Source organism: Canis lupus, chromosome 32 (assembly GCF_011100685.1).
Source record: "Canis lupus familiaris isolate Mischka breed German Shepherd chromosome 32, alternate assembly UU_Cfam_GSD_1.0, whole genome shotgun sequence".
Taxonomy (NCBI): domain Eukaryota; kingdom Metazoa; phylum Chordata; class Mammalia; order Carnivora; family Canidae; genus Canis; species Canis lupus.
This window is the reverse complement of record NC_049253.1, coordinates 11,536,254-11,555,703: the sequence shown is the minus strand read 5'-3', so window position 1 is coordinate 11,555,703 and position 19,450 is coordinate 11,536,254. Positions and strand designations below refer to the sequence as shown.

The 19,450-nt window shown below is 40.1% G+C and overlaps 1 protein-coding gene and 1 long non-coding RNA gene across 15 annotated transcripts in view; one reads left to right on the top strand and one right to left on the bottom strand.

The window, feature by feature from the left end:
• The window catches only part of SGMS2 (sphingomyelin synthase 2), a 130,704-nt gene that overhangs the window by 56,938 nt on the left and 54,316 nt on the right, over nucleotides 1-19,450 (top strand). The gene's annotated exons all lie outside the window — the stretch shown is intronic.
• The window catches only part of LOC102151722, a 42,108-nt gene continuing 30,519 nt past the window's right edge, over nucleotides 7,862-19,450 (bottom strand). Inside the window, exons 2-4 of one of the 2 annotated variants that reach the window (XR_005382714.1) lie at nucleotides 13,502-13,576; nucleotides 8,810-9,358; nucleotides 7,862-8,427 (exon numbers count right to left, since the gene is read on the bottom strand). This is a non-coding gene — a long non-coding RNA (uncharacterized LOC102151722). Of the gene's footprint in view, nucleotides 8,428-8,678; nucleotides 9,359-13,501; nucleotides 13,577-19,450 lie in introns of those variants that run through there. The other variant, XR_005382713.1, reaches the window with a different exon arrangement.

Genomic DNA, 19,450 nt, shown 5'->3' with positions numbered 1-19,450 from the left:
CCTGCTACTCTAATGATACTTATTTTTTAAGTTTTAGAGCTTTCACCTATTATAAAATAGTTGAGAGCCCTACTGGGGGAGAGTAGCTTGTACATGTGAGGTTTCATTGACTGTTTTCCAATTAGTATTGGAGATGGTGGTAAGCAGAAAAATGGCCCCTCAAAGGTTTCACATCCTAATCTCCAGAATCTGTGTATCCCTTATATTATACGGCAAGAGGGAATTAAGGTTGCTCATCTGCTGAGGTTACCATGCAGAGATTCGCCTGGATTATCAGGTTGGACACAGTGAAAAAGAGAAGCACAAGAGTCAGAACCAGAGGGTCAGAACTAGTAGAACTTTGAGTTGAAAAAACTCAGAGGACCATTGCTGGCTTTGAAGATGGAAGGGGGGCCATGAGCCAAGGAATGTATGCAGTTTCTAGGAGCTGGAAAAGGCAGGGAAATAGATTCTCCCTTATGGCCTCCAAAAAGGAATGCAGCCCTGCTGACACTTGGATTCTAGCCCAGTGCAACTCATTTTGTACTTCTGACCTCCAGAACTGTAAGAAAATAAATGTGTGTTGTTTAAGCCATTAAACTTGTTACCGTAGCAAAAGGAGTTTGGTAACTTGTTACCGTAGCAAAAGGAGACTAATAGAGTTACCAGAACAAGCTGCATTTGGATCTGTTCCTTAGGCCAGCCCTGGGAAAGCTGTTTATTAATCTGTTGATTTATTGTTATGAGCATATCAGGTGTAGCAAGTGTTTACATTTGGGGGGCTATCCTGTTTTATATGCAAAATTAACCACTTTAGGGGTAGAGGAGTTAACTTTTGACAATTCATTTTGATAAATGACATCATTTTTTACACCTAGCAGATGTTTAAAACGACAGTAAGTACCAAGGTTTCAGCAAAAAAAAAAAAAAAAAAAAGTCCATGGGTTTTGGAGCAAGTTGCACCACTTTGGGCCTTTTTCCATCAGAGCTGCTGGGCAGAAATGTGGCTCTGCATTGCACATAGTGGTCCTCATCACCCTGCATTTGCTTGGGGGTGAGATGATAGTCCAGATGTGGTGGGTATTATCACTTGAGCTTTGATTCCAGATTCCCTTTAGTTTTTTAAAATTTACTCTTTGCTTATATAGCAATGTTAATATGAATTCTCTGAGAGCAGGGACACATCTATGCAAGGACTTTCCAAACTATAATGAATTAAATAAAAGACGGTTTTGTTCATTGGATCATCTGTAATAAGTATCCAGAGGGTTATAGGCCTCCCAAGTGGTGATATCTTGGAGTTGAAGCATTAATTATTTAAATTAAAAATAATAACTTTAATGGATGAGGTTACTTTTTTTTTTTTTTTTTTTAAAGGAATCCTCCAATAATCTTACCTTGTAGCTGGGAGACAACTTCCATTAATTGAGGGTCTCTCCTTTGTACAATGTAGAAATAGCAGCGTAAGGAATAAAATCTTGAGTATTTCCCTGTATTAAAAAATGAAAGCTCATGTAAGATTTTTAAAAATAATTTTAAAGAAATATGGGTGGAAAATTACCTGGATGGCATAAATATATATTTGGCAGTTTCTAGGGGGAAGAGACTGCCTTATGTAAAAATACTTTAAAAATTAGAAACTCGTAAGACCACAGAAATAGGACATTTTCATATTTGCATTTCCTTTAAATATATCCTTTTTAGATTTGGAGTCACTTTGTTAGTTTAGGAGGGAAATTATAGATGTATAAAAAATAGGATTGGATTGATTTCCTCTTATAAATGAAGATTTGGAAAAAACAATGTAGAGGAAAGAGCGTTTCAGTCTGTATTCTAAAATGCTCTGGGAGGAGATTTTTTCTAGGTTCTGTAGGAACTTCTTGAGTCCTGTCCTGGGGGATGCAATGTTCCTATACAACTCTTGACTCATTTGCTTGCATTTTATCCTCATCAAGTAATTCCTGGTTAATAGTTTGCTTTTTCCTGTCAATATCTCTATAGCAGAATGAGGTTGTCTAGGTTATGTAAGAGGCCTAGTAACCTTTGCTAGTACCAGAAGGTATCTATCCTACCTCCTAACCATCATTGATAAGTTAATGGATTGGTGTTTTCTGCTGCATCTCCCATTAGTATGAATCAGTTCCCAACCTCTTTCCTGGGTGAACTGATGAAAGAGTTTCTGGGCAAAGACCAGACCTGGGACCAATGTGATGACCTGCCCCCTCCCCTGGAAGTAACCATCCGTTAAGAACCCAAGGTTGTCTAATAGAAATATATATGAGCCCCACATAAGAGTCACATACACAATTTGAGTTTTCCAACAGCCACATTTTTTTTTTCACAGAAAGTTAAAAAAAAAAAGGTGAAATTAATTTCAACCTTTTAACTCACATCAAAATGTTATATTATCAATTATGATCAATATAAAAATTCTTGACATGTTTATGCATTTCTTCTAAATCTTTGAAATCTGGTATATGTTCTGTGCTCACAGCACATCTCTGCATGGATTGACACTCTGCAAGTGCTCTGTGGCCACGTGTGGCTGGCAGCTACTCCACTGGGCAGTGCAGCTCTGGCTAGCTTTATCCTTAAGCAGCAACACCCTCCGTGAAGCTGAAGATAATTCTTTAATGGTTGCCATCCAGTGACCCTGGTGTGTTGTAGAAAAACTGAATGATGTCATGGAATCGCCCGAGTGAGCACCAGAGAAAAGTGTTTCTGGTGCCTTTTGCTAGAAAGAGTGAAAAAGCCGAATGGTAGGGTAGAACATGTCTCTAAAGTTATCTGTAACATAAATTTTTGAATTTCGATGTCAGGAGGTGTGCCTGGACCTACAAAAGAAAGATTTAGATAATTAGACTCAAGCTTACAGAAAAGATGACTGTTAATAGGGGTTTGTGAACTGTGATACCATAAGATGTGTGCAATGTCTGGCTTGGTGTCCCCTCACTGTCAGATCTATTTATCTGCCACCATCTTCATCCTGCTCTTACCCTATTTATATGCATAACGCTCCTCATTAGTATATGCACTTGCTCAGTTGCTGATGGGAACAATTTGAGAAGCGAGACTACTATAAAACCTAGATGACAGAAGTCATTACTTGATATCAAATATCGTCTGCCAGGAACTTTGAGATTAGAATAGAAGACACAGGCACAGAGTGAGAGGGAGAGAAGGGAGGGGAGGGAGGAAGGGAAGAATGCAATTCTGTGTAGGGAATATAACTAAAAGCAGAGGATTTCATAGCAAAAAATTCCCCAGCTACTGGACAAGCCACTGTTCTCATGAAATTCTCGAGAAAGTTTGCTTTGGGTTTCAGAAACATGTTGACTAATTCAAATACCTCCACAACACAGATGGTTGAGACATAGTCCCAAGCCTTCCTCAATTCCTTCTGAAATTAACGCATCCAACACAATGTTTTGCACACTTGCCATGCTCTAGACTTTATTCTTGATTCTAGGGATTCAGTGAACAGTAGTCAAGGTTTCTACCCTAGTGGAGATTGAGTTTATGTGTTGAGAGAAGAGGCTGAAAAGAGAGGTTGAGCAATGTAAACAAGTCAAACCAATAAATAAACAATAAAGTTCAGAGTTGGACCTGTTCTTCAAAGGCAACATGGTCATACTGTGGAGTGACTGGGAAAGCCTGCGCTATCAGTCAGGAAAGGTTTGTTGGAAACAGCGAGACTTGCAGTAGGGGGTAAAGGAGGAGGGTAAAGAGGAAGAGTGTGTGTGGCAGCCTGGGAAGGAGAGTGGTTGGTCACAGGAGAAGAGGGGGGGGAGCCAGAAGTGAGGCCAGACCCGGCAGTGTGGGGCTTGCAGACTTTGTAAGGAGAATGAGCCTTCTTGCAAATGCAGTGAGGAGGTGTCCTGAAGTGGTCTAAGAAAGAACAGGCATGATCTGATGTATATTTATAACAGACCTCGGGCTGCTGAACAAAAAATGGAGTAGAAGGGGATGAGAGTAGAAGCAGGATCAGTTGTGAAGCTACTGCATAAGGAAGGATGCGGCCAGCAGTAGGGTGGCTGTGCTGGGGAGGGAGAGTCCTGGATGGATTTGAGAGGGATGGAGGGAGAATTGATAAGACTTGTGGTGAGGTTTGGATGAGTGACACGAGTGAGTAGAAGTCAAGCAGGACTTCCAGATGTGTGGTGGGTGAGAGGATTATAGGAAATAGAGTTGTGTCCTTGCCATGGGTTTGTTCGAGTTGCCTGTTAGTCATTCCTAATGGAGACAGGAGTCAGATAGCCAGCAATGACCAAGAGACCTGCATTCAGGTGTGAGGTCGGGGTTAAAGCTGTTTCATTACGGGAGTGGTGGCATATAAAGTTACAGGGAATCTCCAGGCACCTCGGGAGATTTCATAGGCAGAGAAGGGAGAAGGAGATCAGACTCCAAGCAGTAACAGACATGAGAGCTCAAGTAGGAGACCAGGGAGTAACCAATGAGGCAGGAGGAGGACCAGAAGAGGGGTGTTCTGACACCAGCAGAATCGGGTGTCTAGGGATCCCTGGGTGGCTCAGCAGTTTAGCGCCTGCCTTCGGCCCAGGGCGTGCTCCTGGAGTCCTGGGATCAAGTCCCACATCAGACTCCCTGCATGAAGCCTGCTTCTTCCTCTGCCTGTGTCTCTGCCTCTCTCTCTCTCTCTTTCTGTGTGTCTCTCATGAATAAATAAATAAAATCTTTAAAAAAATGGGGTGTCTAGAGCAGGTTGGCATCATCAGTTCTGATGTAAGTTCTTGAGAAGTTGAGGAAGAGGAGAACACAAGTATTCATTGGGTTTAGCAATATGGAGGATTTCTTTAGGTGATCTTGGTCTTTAGAGATGTGACTACGGCACCAATGAATTGGCCTCCAGCATCTCCTGCAGGAAACTTTCCCTACTTCTCCACATCATCTTTGCGGGCTAGGAGTTGTCTCTCTGTTCCACAGTACTGAGGTCTTTTCTCTGTCACTGGGCTACCATGTCCTAAATCATACCATGATTTCTGTTGAAATATGATTCTGTAAGACTGAGTTCTTTAACAGCAAAATTTATAAGTTGTGTTTTTGTTTTTTGTATTTCCTAGCACGAGGCAGACATTCAATATGTATTTTCTGAATTAATGCATGGAGTATTTTTGAATACTGCATTTTTGCTTGTGTTACTTACCCATGTGTTGTGGCAGGCAGAGGCCAATGAAGAGCACAGGTTTTCATATTCTGTCTGCTGCCCTCTGCCTTTTACAGTGGTGGTCTTGCTGGGCTGAGGGTAGCTTTGGTCCCTGGTTTGCACCCTCACCCCTCGGCTCCTCCCCCTCCCCCCCATACCACTTACTAGTGGCAGCTTTGGAAGCCTTGCTTCGCTCTCTCCTTCTGGTCCTCTCTCCTTACCTCTTTCACTCATACCTAGTACCTTCTTGGAAGCACCTGTGAAAATAATTTCCCCTTTCAGAAACCACATCTCTTCCCCACCATCACATTCTTTGAGTGAAGTCATCTGCAATTACTTCATACAATTTACCACTTTTACCCCATTGCGTACTTACACATCTTCAGGCCTCAAGGCAACTGACTATAGCAACCTCAAAAGGGTTCTTTTCAGCAAGTTTCCTCTTTTTTTTTTTCCTTGTGGTTATTTTCCCCATCAGAGCTGTGTGGAAAATTTTTTTCTACAGTATTTCTATCACTTTGTTTTCCACTTCATTATCCTCCTGTTGCGACACCGCAATTATACTAGTTGCTGTGGAGATATTAAGTGCATTGCTAATAATGGAGGATTATTCCTTTAGGTGGAAGAATAGAAGCAAGAGGAGAATATAAGTCTTGTTTTTGTGCAAATGTTTCCTAGTAACAAAAATAACTAAGTGGTACTAAAGACTGTGGTGCAGAAATATCTATATGGGGTTGGCTTATGTTTGTTTTTGTTTTTGTTTTCTTTTTTTCTTTTTCTGGCTTATGTTTTTAGAAAGAATTGGCTTTCTTAACTAAAGAAGATATTAATTTAAGCTTCTGGTCCTCTTAGAGATGAAGTCCTTAGTTTAATACTTTATTCATTCTTTATATTCTTTGTCTAGTGTTGTCCCATAAAGACCAAATTTTTTGTGGACTTTTAAAATTTTTAAATCTTTTAAAACCTACTTCTTAAAACCTTTTTTAAAAAACTTTACTAGGGCAGCCCCGTTGGTGCAGCGGTTTAGCGCCGCCTGCAGCCCGGGGTGTGATCCTGGAGACCCGGGATCGAGTTCCACGCCGGGCTTCCTGCATGGAGCCTGCTTCTCCCTCTGCCGTGTCTCTGCCTCTCTCTCGCTCTCTCTGAATAAAATCAATCAATCAATCTTAAAAAAAATTTACTAGAGGATATAAATCTTAATATTGTTCATCCGATTTTTATTTAATGAAATCTTAGTTTTCCAAGGACCTTTTTTTTTTTTTTAAGGTTTATTCATTTTGGAGAGAGAGCTCATGTGAGCACGGGGTGGGGCAGAAGGAGAGGGAGAGAGAAACTTTTAGCGGACTCCTCGCTGAGCTTGGAGGCTGATGTGGGGCTTGATCTCATGGCCCTGAGATCATGACCTAAGCTGAAACCAAAAGACAGATGCTTAACCAACTGTGCCACCCAGAGGCCCCTCCATGGACTTTATTTATTTATTTATTTTTTAAAATTTTTATTTATTTATGATAGTCACACAGAGAGAGAGAGAGAGAGAGGCAGAGACATAGGCAGAGGGAGAAGCAGGCTCCATGCACCGGGAGCCCGACGTGGGACTCGATCCCGGGTCTCCAGGATCGCGCTCTAGGCCAAAGGCAGGCGCTAAACCGCTGCGCCACCCAGGGTTCCCTCCATGGACTTTATTAGAATTAAAGTGATCATGTGTCCTGGTTTGCTCAGGATAGCCCTGGTGTATAACTGTTGTCCTGGTGTAATTATTAGTAAGGCTATCTTGCACTCTCAGAACTGGCCTGGTTAGGATGTTAAATTATGGTTACCCTAAAAGAGGCCACATTTAATTTTTTAATTTTTAAAGATTTGAGAGAGCGAGAGCAAGGGGAAGAGGACAAGGGAGAGAATCCTCAAGCAAACTCCCCACCAAGCACAGAGCCTGATGTGGGGTCGATCCCAGCACTCTAGATCATGACGTGAGCTGAAGCTAAGAGCCAGACTTTTAACAGATTGAACCACCCAGGTGCCCCAAAGGTCACATTTAACTAAGAAAACTAAGGGAATGAAGTACTTTATGTATTTTTTTGTTTTAATCCAGATAACATATATGTACATATTTTTAGATAGCTATAGATGGATATACATATGTGGATTATATACATCCATATATACACAAAAATGAATGTGTTTTTCTTTTACTTCCTCCAATAATAGTTTAAAACTTGCCAAATGTCATGAGGTATCTTGAAAGACACATGTATACTTATACACACATGTATACACACACACACACACACACACACACACACAAACATTTCTCATCTTAATAATTCCCTTTCACTAAAATTCGTTTTACTGTAATAATGCCTGACCTGGCTCTTCCTAAAACAGACAGGAGCTATTTTCAGGGACTAATGTCCAAATGTTAGCTATTCTGATTTGAAATGACTTCTCATATCTCGTTTGATTTCCCTCTGTCTAATACAAATGCTCACCTGTAGTTCACATGAGATTTTTTTTTCCCTGCATGTAGTAGGATTGGGTGTGTACCCTAGACTATTCCATTGTATCATCTATTAGCAGCTCAATTACTGATACACCCAAAGGTAGGACAACAGCCACTAGAATAAGAAAAGTCTTTTAAAATCTTGGATACTTTTTTTTTTTAAAAGATTTTATTTATTTGAGAGAGAGAGGACAGCATGAGCAGGGGAAAAAGCAGAGGGAGAGGGAGAGGCAGACTGCCTGCTGAGCAGAGAGCCCAACATCATGCTCCATCCGGGACCCTGGGATCATGAGCTGAGCCAAAGGCAGATACTTAACTCACTGAGCCATCCAGGCACCCAAAATCTTGGACACCTTGAGAGTAAAATGTACCCTTTAGATATTCAAACTTGCATTTAAAAAAATATGCACATTCCTTCCCTAATCCACCCCCTTTAGTGTCAAGTTTATTATTGTAAACACCCTGAAAATTGTATTAAGATTTTCATCATTGATTGAAGATCCTTGGGAAAATTTCTGGCAGTTGATGTTCTGGGGGACCTTGAGGTGGCTTGAAAAGAAAGGAAGAGTTAGTGAGTTGCCAGTATGGAAGGCTGTCTCTAGGGGTTTATCTCCAGAGAAGGGTGCTGACACATCCTTAAGTACATCAGGAGAAAACAAGTCGGTTGAAGGAGGAGGGCTTGGCAAGAAGCTGAGAGCACCCTTCTGTGCCAGGCTGGGTGTGCAGTTGTGAACAGACAGACATGGTCTCTCCCCTCAGGAGCCTACAGCCTAGTCAGGGAGCCAGCCACCTGATTAAAACAAGAAAACAAGTATATAATCACAAGTTGTGAAAGTGGGTCAGTGGTGCTGAGAAAGAACAAGAGGGGAGACCTTTCTAAGTTTGGGAAAGCACCCCTTGAGGAAGGAACATGAAAGTTGAGAAGCGAAGGCTGAGAAGATGCTGGCCGTTTGCAGCTGTTTGTGCAAGCAAAAAACCAGTGGTGATGTTGCTCTATCAAGGTGGGACTCGGGTTAAGTAATTTGTTTTGGATCATTTAGCCAATTAGTAGCAAATGAGGGGGCCCTTTGGATTCTTTTTTTTTTTTTTTCATTATTGCCTTTTTAGATAGTTTTTTCCTAACGACTCCCTTCCCCCTGTGAAATTTTAATGCCCTTTGGAGGATCACAAACCATTTCTTCCACCCTGAGAGCACCAGTTTTCACCAACGAGAATGGCCATTCTAGTAGTAATTGTCTGTGGGGTTCATTTTAGGACAGTCAGAAATAGGCTTCTATTGAGTTCACATAGTAGTATCCTTGGATCTCCAACTGGATTTGAAGTTTCTTGAGGCAGAGACCATCTCCAGGAGCAACAATAGTAAGAATGGATGGCACTTACTGTGACACTTTTTAAAATCTTCCTTGAGATTGGGAAGAGTGAAATAAAAGTGTCTGAAGTAGAGTATGAAAAATCCTAATTTATCTAGTTTAATTTTATATTTAGATGAAGAAACTAAGACTACTAGGAACGCTCTTTAATTCATTTTGGCACCATTTTCAGGACACTCTTGGTCAGGACGAAATTCAGGAAGATGTGGATCGTCAGGAGTAGTCCAGGTTTTATTGTATAGCCAGCCTGAAGATTGCATGTGCATCAAGTTGCGATCCTACCTAGGGAGATTAAGTTGGCAGATTCTTCCAATACTTTTCTAAGACATGATGAAGATTGTGAAAACAGTGCTGTATAGAAGGATAAAAAGGAAAATATGATTAAATGATCACTTCTATGTTTCAGAGGCAGCACATCTAAAAGGCAGCTCTATAGGAATTTAGGAGAAAAGCAAACTAAAGATACAGGAACCTTTTTAAGAGAAGGAAATTAAGGGAGTGATATCACTGTTTTTTACCACTGAGATTCTTTTGTCATTAAGGTTGCAATTATACACGTCTAAAGGATGTGAGTTTATCAAAGATAATTCATGTAATATATAAGGTTGGGAGAAATTCAGGGAATATATCTGAAATTGGGTGATGGAATTGGTTGGCCTCTTTTTCTGTATCTGTCTTTGTGTGTTCACATATGTGAACATCAAGCTTGTTCTAGTTTTCTGGCCAACGGTCATGGAAATTGGAGAAAAGGGCACCTGTCTAAATGACCAGGTCTTGTAATGTCCTTCTGTGCCTCTGAATTTTGGAGGTAGGCTCAGTGGATGACACAGACTTCTAAACTTTGCAGTGATTATTTACTTTTACTGTATCTTCATTCCCCCCCCCCCAGTCACATACAGATTTTAATTTTTCTTCAAGATCTCTATTCAGTGGTGTAACCCAAGTCTACTGCCCACTTCTCCCAACCCTTTCTAATCTTTCTTTTTGGTTGTTTTGTATATCTTCTTGACAAGTTCATCACCTCCATAGTAGGTGAGCAAGAAGCAAGAAAGTTATGAAACTACAGCCAGGTGGACGTAATTTATAAAAATCCCTCCAAAGAGTAAAGTGGAAAAGACAAAAAGTAAAGATAATGCACAGTATCAGTCCCTAAACCTCACTTATATTCTTTGTGCTTCATTTGCACAAGCAGTGGAGCCCTAGCCCTACTTAGCCATCATGAAGAAAATGAAGCTGAATTGGGTTGGTTGGTTGGTTGAAATGATGTCCTTGCACTGCACTTCTAAAGTGCTATTTGTGAAACAATCAGGGTTGGATATATACTTTTTTTTATACAAGTACTTAACTACCTATTTTTGAATTCTGAGAATCCTTCGACTCCTTCCAACATGAAACCAAAAACAGGAGATGTTGACAAAATGCTTTTTTGAATCCTTTGTCTTCAAAGACATTTTTATTCATTTAAATGAGATTTGGTTATCTTCTATGAAGAATTTGGGTTGACTCTTTAAACCTAGTCAGAATTTAACAAATACAGCTGTCTGATGAGCCACCTTTATTATTAAATATTTGTTTTTAAATCATGTTACTAACAGTTTTTAAATATTATGTCTGGAAACGGAAGTAGTGGAAGTGATGTGTCAGCTGTGAATTGCTGTGGACACAGTTGTCAGTGAGAAACAGAATAAGCTGAGGGTGTGCCAACTACAGGACACTGGAAACAGAACTATGAGGCCCAGACTCCTGGGGGTCAGCCTCCATCCTGAGGCTGCTTTCACAGGAAGCAGTTTTAAGGTCTTACACCCTTTGGGTTAGGACTAAAGAGGAAAATCATTGTGCAGGAGGGTTCTACTTTATAAAAGGCTTTCAGGGTAATTAGGTTCTATGAACAACTGTGAACTGAAGATGTAATTCATAGGAGCCTTAAGAAGGCTTGATTGAAACTGAGATGTATTAATTTAAAATCACTGTATACCACTTACATGGAATTTTGCAAATGGCAGAAAAATATCTTTTGGACCTGGCCACTATTTCTTTAGTCAAATTTCTGTCTTATCAGCTGATATGCTTCATGTTGGCTGCATGTGAACTGATGGCAAGGTTCTTGGTAGAAGGTTCTTGAGGCAAAAGCACCTTGAGAACTCTTCAGTGAAGGGGCTTCATTAATGTGTTTGCCTACAAGAATGTTCTTAAGGAATGTCTTAGGTGTCATGTTGGAAGCCCCATTAAGTCTTCTCTAAGGTATGGTTTCATCCCGATACGGTTTTGCAAATAGCACGTTATGGATCTGTGCTAAGCGACTCCCTCCGTGTGCGTAGGCTGTACTGAATGAGTCCCTTAACTTCAGCAGTGATGAGATGTGCCCTGACATTTGGTATACAGAGCATGGCCTTCGTGTTTGTTGGAATGAACATGTATGTGGAATATGAAAACCTATGGGGGCCATGATGGAGTTATAGATCTAAACATATTATACCACAAAATGGAGTGTTGCCCTGACCACAGAGGTTGCTTCATCAACATTAAATAGTGTTTAGAATGCTCTCTACATTTAGAAGGCTTAAGTGCTTTTGAATTATAAAGCAAATTGTCTTTGTTCTTGAAGGATATATCAGGGCTGTTTTTGAAATTAACTTTGGAATATTGCTTTATAGCTTAAATCCCAATATTCGGAATATTTTTAATTTTGAAAAACTTATCACTATCTTAAATATGAGTGAGTTTATAGGTAAATTGAAGAAGTATTTTTTTTTTAATCAATAGGTTTGATTTTTTGGAGCAGTTTTAGGTTTACAGAAAAATTGAGCAGAAAGTACAGAGTTCCCACATGCTGCCCCTCCCCCTACTCCCAGTTTTCCCTATCATTAACGTCTTGCTTCAGTATCCTACATTTGTTATCATTGATGAGCCAATATTGATACATTATTATTAACTAAAGTCCATAGTCTACATTCAGGTTCACTCTTTGTGTTATATATTCTATGTGTTTTGAAAAATGTGCAATGACATGTATCCACCATTACAGTATCTTATAAAATACTTACTCTGCCCTAAAAATTCCCAGTAGTTTACCTTTACATTCACCAGCCCTAACTCCTAGCACTCACTGATCTTTTTTTTTAAAGACGTTTATTTTACAGAGTGCGAGGAGAGGGGCGGGCAGAGAGTGAGGGGAAAAGGAATCCCAAAGACTTCATGCTAAGCACAAAACCCAACATGGGGCTCAATTAAACAATGCTGAGGTCATGACCTGAGCCAAAATCAAGAGTTGGACATTTAACCAACTGAGCTACCCAGGTGCCCCTTTGTAAATATATTTTATCAAGTTGAGGAAGTTTCCCTGTAGTCTTAATTAACTGAGAGTTTTTATCATGAATGAGTGCTGGATTTTGTCAAATACTTTTTCTGGATCTATTGATATGATCATGTGATTTTTCTTTAGCCTCTTGCTGTGATGGATTACATTATTGATTTTTGAATGTTTAATTAGCTTTGCATGCCTGGTACAAATTGTAGCTATAGTGTATAATTGTATATATTGTTGGATTAAATTTGCTAATATTCTGTTGGGGATTTTTTTCATCTTTGTTCATGATGAGAGATATTGGTGGTCTTTTCTTTTTTAATGTTTTTGTCTGGTTTTGGTGTTATAGTAATGCCTCATAGTGTGATTTAGGAAGGACTCCCTTTGCTTCTGTCTTTCAAAAGAGACTGTAAAGAATTGGTATCATTTCTTCCTTAAATGTTTGGTGGAATTTACCCATGATGCCATCTGAGCCAGGTGCTTTGTATTTTGGAATATTATTGATTCAATTTCTTTAATAGATATAGGCTTATTTGGATGATCTGTTTCTTGTATGAGTTTTCTCAGATTGTATCTTTTAACTAATTGGCCCAGTACACCTAAGGTATCACATTTGAGGGCATGGAATTGTTAATAGGTTTACATTATTTTTTTTTAAGATTTTATTTATTTATGAGAGACACACAGAGGCAGAGACATAGGCAGAGGGAGAAGCAGGTTCCCCACAGGGAGCATGATGTGGGACTCGATCCCAGGACCCTGGGATCACGACCTGAGCCAAAGGCAGATGCTCAACCACTGAGCCACCCAGGCATCCCAAAGCCAGGTCTCCTAATTTAATGAATTATTCTTTGCCCATGATGTTTCTCCCAGAAAGCCCCTTTGCTTCTTATTTTCATATTTTTTGCTGCTGACAAAGAATAGCACACCCACTAATACACTATTACAGTTTAACCAGGGTACCATGAAAAGTGAATGTGTATACCCTGACTGGCAAGAGGACACATGCATGCATTTCTTTTACACATTTTGTTTGTTTAGAGATGTGATGGAGAACTGGGATTATATACTATCTGTAAACCTTTCTGCAAGTATAAGTTAAGAATTCTTGACTTTCCCCTGTAACAAGCTCTAGACACTTCAGGGAGATGGGGGTGGAGTGAATTGGGAGTTCTTTCTATGTGCTGAACCTCATCCTTCTCCTGAAGGTGGCATATTCGAAGGTCAAGGTGGCAACCAAGGTGTCCAAGGCTATAGAGAGTGCCCTGAAAGCAAGAGAGAAGAAGCATGGTCTTTAATAATGACATTCATAGTGTTTACTCCTTAAACTTTAACTTTTTGTGCTTGAGGCATAACCTCTGACCACACGTAACTTAGAAGCTCAAGGAAAAAGCATGTGGCTGACTTACTTGCTCAGCATCACCGTCCCATTTTGTGGCAGCTCATTAGAGCCTCAGGTTCCACCATCAGGCTTCTGGTTTACATCTAAATGCTCAGCTGTGGCCCCTACCCCCAACATGTGTTCATCATCCCAGATCTCTGGGTGCTTTGCTTCATCTTCCTTTATCTTGCTCAAGACTCAGTTACAAAAAGTTCTATCAGTGAGCCCCTCATTTCACTTCCTTCTTTTTTCTTCCTCTTTTCTAGTTATTCCTGGTTCTTTCATTGTTCTTCTATTTGGACACCAAATAATTCCTGAGAGTTTACTTCCTCGACTCTCATTTTGTTCCCTACACATCATCCTTAATCTAATACTTACAAGAAGACCTTGGGGCACCTGGGTAGCTCAGTTGGTTAAGTGTCTGGCTGTTGGCTTCAGCTCAGGTTGTGATCTCAGGGTCCAGGGACCCCTAATTCAGAGTCTGTGAGATTCTCTCTGTCTCTCTCTCTTTAAAAAAAAAAGGGAGGGAGGGAGAGAGAAAGAGAGATCGATCTTAAAAGATGTTGGCTCTGTGAAATAAGGATTATGTCACTATACCAGTATGTAATTTGCCCTGGCATTGTTTGGAAGGAGTGTTGGAAGCCTGTTGGATGAGACCAAGAGATGGGTGGGCACAAGGTAAACCAGGTAAACTATAAAAGAGTTGAAGGAGGAAGTGTAAATTATTCATTTTTAAAACCAGGTTTCTTACCAGAGAAGCAAACTGCTGATAACTAGTAAGGAAGCCAGAGTCAACCACCTCTTAGAAATCTTAAGAGCAAGGACAACAAAAGAGTAGGAGAGAAAGAGATAAACTGGAAGAAATGGTCCCAGATCCAAGAGATTGGCATGGCTGGGAATCTGAAGGAGATGGCTGAGGGAGAGATGGAAGGTTTGCATGGTTTAGCTCTGGATAAATGCCTTAGGTGTAGCTTGTCTGCTTCTTCTGTTAACTTACCGGGTATGTACAGGGTACTGTAGGATCCCAGTGGTTTTGGTTGTAACACTTAATGTGTGTCCTGAAGAGCTACACTGCCTCCAACAGATATAGTCTCTCCTTGACCAAAGGTGAACTCTCTCTGGCAGCCTCTTACTAATAACAGCCTCCTCCCAAATTTGTTTCCATCTTAGTTCATATTTATCCATGTCTCATTTTTACTTCTAGCTTCATTTTTATTTTAAAAGACAAGATTTTATTTGAGCCAGAGTCATCATAGTGCATATGTACAGTTTGCTTTAATTTTATGAGCTATATAATTATGCCATATTTAACCAGAGGGGCTGACCTCTTTGCTGTTTGGTGGTACATTACCACAAATGGTATCTTGCTAAAAAGAAAACTTTTAAGTTTCTAGGACAGAGTATTTTTATTTGCTTACCCCACACACAGTGACCAAAATGAAAAATAGAGTTTATTATTTTTATCCTCAGTACATAATGATATCATTATTAGACTTTGTGCTTATGGTGTTTTTTTTGAATTGTAAATATGGTAAATAATATTTGGAAATTTGTATTGGGATTTTAGCCTCATCTTTTCTCTTTAACTTTTTAATTATAATAACTACTTATGTTTATCTTAGAAACATTTATACCTGGATAAGAAGGAAAGTTTAAGTCACATATAAATCTATCACCTGTTACTATTTTGCATTATATTTGCATCATTTCCTTCGAGAAGGCTTTCTTTGTTCAGTCTTCCAGAATGGATTAGGGCCCCCTCCACCAACTCCACATTTTCCTCTCTCTCCATCGTACCAGTTTGGTAAGTATAGCTATGTAGTCGATTGTTAGTAAAGATTTACTTGTCTCTTTTCTGTAAACTCCATGAGGGAAGGGACCAATTCGGTCAGGTTTTCTACTATCTCCAGGGCACACAGCCAATGGTTATTTGTTCATAGCCTAACTCCTTCGTTGTAAGATAGTAGTCAGCTGTGTTCCTGAAGAGTCCTGTGTAAGCTCCTTGCAAGTCAGATAAGGAAGTCACTGAAGTAATCCTACAAAGGGCAGGGAAGAGGGAAAGCACTTTAATAACATAAAATCGACAAATTTGACGCCTTGAATATTTTCAGAAGCAGAGTCCTTGGATGTACCTATGGCAGATATGAATGAGAGAGGGAAAGAGAAAAGGAGGGGTAGGAATGACCCACCCATTTAGATGGGTACCTTAAGAGTAAAATTATGTTATGAGAACTCAAATAGTGTTTTCTAATTATAGACTCTTAAATTTAAAATATCTTGAAAGGTCACTCTGTACCTCCCTCTGCCTAATACAGACTGCATTCAAAATATCCCAGAAATACGAGTCAATTTTTTTTTTTAAGGCTAGAGAGAAAAGTTGAACAACAGATTAAAAAACCCCATGTCTTGCAACCTTTGCTTTTGATAGTTTTTCTGTTAGGTCTTCCACAAAGAAATGACTGGCAATCTAGTCCTTTCCTTCATGATACAAAGGTATTACTGTTAAATCCACACTCCTAAACTCCTTAGAGTAAAAGTCATAAGAAATAAGAAGATCACAGTGGGTATCACAGTAGTGAAATATATAATTACTTAACTTTATGAAATGCTTTCAGATCTTCTGCAATAAAAGAAAATAACCCCTTTGTACTTTATTTTTTTTCCCTTTGTACTTTAATACTGAAAGTGAGAAACTGTTTAACCTTATTAGTAAGCAAAGAAACACAAATCAAAGTGAGATGTCATCCTTTCACATATTAAATTGGCTATAAAAACAAAAACCAGGGGCAGCCTGGATGGCTCAGCGGTTTACGCTGCCTTCAGCCCAGGGCCTGATCCTGGAGACCTGGGATCGAGTCTCACATTAGGCTCCCTGCATGGAGCCTGCTTCTCCCTCTGCCTGTCTCTCTCTCTCTCTCTCTCTCTCTCTTTGTGTCTCTCATGAATAAATAAATTAAAAAAAAATCCTCATGCTCCTCTCCAGGACTATCATAAAATACATTATATTTTACAAACACCCTAAGAACGTGAACAAAGATTCAGCTCTGAGCCTCTAACACTGCCGGTAACAGTAAGAAGCTGGAAATAACTAGGTGTCTAACAGGATCTAATCCTTTAGATTGCTTAAATACACTGTGGTAGATGGACACAATGGAATACTGAAATACTTCCTTACTCTGTTTAGTGGGGAGTGATAAGAGATTCATTATACCCCCAAGAGTATAAAACAGTAGTATGTCTGGCTTTAACAACACTTCACAAGTATTAAAATGAAAATATATGGCAATATTTGATTAACAATTCAAAGACTAACACTGAAGATAAATTCTTAAATAAGTAGCCTTAAGAACAACATACTTTGCCTGATGGAATGAAAAAGTTGACAAGTCTCTGGGACATCATCTTATTCATAGGACTTGTGGAATAGCCAGGGAAGTTCAGTGGCACCCTGTCTTCTAAGTATAGGACAGGAATATCTGAAGCAACAAAAGGTCCTTTTCTAGCTACGGTCTGTTCGCTAATAACTAGTCTTTTTTTTTTTTTAAAGATTTTATTTATTTATTCATAGAGACACACAGAGAGAGAGAGGCAGAGGCACAGACACAGGCAGAGGGAGAAGCAGGCTCCATGCAGGGAGCCCAACACGGGACTCGATCCAGGGTCTCCAGGATCACAGCCTGGGCTGCAGGCGGTGCTAAACTGCTGCGCCACCGGGGCTACCCAATAACTAGTCTTTAAAATAAAAATCCATCTCTTTTCCAATTTATATTTTTTTAAATATTTTATTTATTTATTCGAGGGAGAGAGAGAGAGAGAGAGGCAGAGACACAGGCAGAGGAAGAAGCAGGCTCCATGCAGGGACCCTGGATCCAGGGTCTCCAGGATCACACCCTGGGCTGCAGGCGGCGCTAAACCGCTGGGCCACCCGGGCTGCCCTATATTCTATATTCCAACTTACATCACGATAAAACGTGCCTTAACCATACTGGCTTTTGTCATTTGGAAAATCTCCATGTTTTACTGCCAGGTAGAGCCTGAGATGACTATGACAGAAGGAACATTCTTTTAAATTGTTTAATCCCCTGAGATGATTATGGCCGTTCTTTGCCAGACAATGACTCTAAAGTCCATTAGACATAGATGCTTCTAGGGAGAGTTGCTTTCAATGCATCAGGTTACTCAGGTCCATCTCCTGATGCTGGAGAATTTGTCTTACAAATCTGGAGCTGTCTCCTCCTCAGCTCTTATCAGAAGCATGGCTGAAGGAAATGAAAATACAGGAAAAATTTCTGGTGCAGTTGTATCCCTGAAATGAGCCAGACAATCATAGTTGCTTATTTGTATCATATTGCCTTGGCTTCCTACCAAAGAAACTCTAGAGAGTTATGCTTTGGAATCTATTGAGGGACGCGCTGAAAAACCAGCCTATGACATCGCAAGATGGACCACCTGGTCTGAGCTGTTGCTTATGGCCCGCCTCCTGTGCACAGACTTGCTGCGAGCGTATTTCTAGAGCTAAGTGTCAAGAAAAGCTTTTTTCCCCTGGGGAACAAAACATAGTTCCCCACTCTTCTTTCTCCCAACATGTAGGGATATGGAGATACCTGTCTCTCGCTAAGTTTAGAAAATCTTGTTTCTTCTTTTGCTTTACCTTGTATAAAGTAAGTGAGCTAAATATGCAGCCAGCTCAGTGCCAGTTTTTGTCACATTGTAAGCCTTAGGACATTCTATTACCCCTTGTCTTTCTCTGTTTTTGTTATTTAACAGTAGTGTACAATATGCCAGGTGCTGTTACTGAACTCTTTGTACATATTAATCTCTTCATCCCCTTCAAGAGCCCACAGAGTTAGTACTATTGTTATCCTCATATCTAGATGAAGAGACTGAGGCACAGAGAAGTTGGGTATCTTGGCTGAAGTCACACAAGTGCTGAGAGTGAAGTTCGGTTTCAGAGCCCTTGTTCATAAACCACCCCCACCTCCCAGCTATGCTGCCTTAGCAGTGCAGTGATTCCCTAACCAGAGCAGGGGGGACAATTTTATTTTGTAAGTTATATCATTTACATGAAGTTATGCAGGGTACATATATTTCAAATTAAAATCAATCATGAACTGTGACATTTTTTTAAATGGGTCTTTTCTTAACATGACACACAAGGATGTGTGCATAGAGCTTTTGGAGTAGTTAGGATGAATTTACATTCTACCATCCCCCCCCCCTTTCCCATTCTTCTTTTTGACGAGGGGACACATTCTAAGTTTGACTAGAAAGGTACCATGTTAGCTATTGAAAAAAAAAATCTGTAAACTGGGGCGCATGGAGGGCTCAGGTGGTTAAGCATCTGCCTTCGGCTCAGGTTATGATTCCGGAGTCCTGGGATCAAGTCCTACATCAGGCTCCCTGCTCAGTGGGGAGTATGCTTCTCCTTCTCCCTCTGCCCCTTCCTCCCCAAGCTCGTGCTCTCTCTTTCTCACTTGCTCTCTCTCAAATAATTAAAATCTTTTTTAAAAAAAATATAAGCTGAATATATTATTATACTATCGTTAATAGCAAGTTATAAATAAAGTCTGAAAAAATCCATTAAAAAATTACAGCAGCTGTATGTATTTCAAAGAGAATCCTCCAGCATTGTCTTAGGAACCAACAGAGTGTACACCTCCTAGCAGCATGGGGGTCCTCTGCGCTACGTGTGGGCAGTCCCTCCACCTGGCCTGCAAAGCTCTCAGCACCCCAGCCTCTCTCCTCTGCTTAGCTTCTC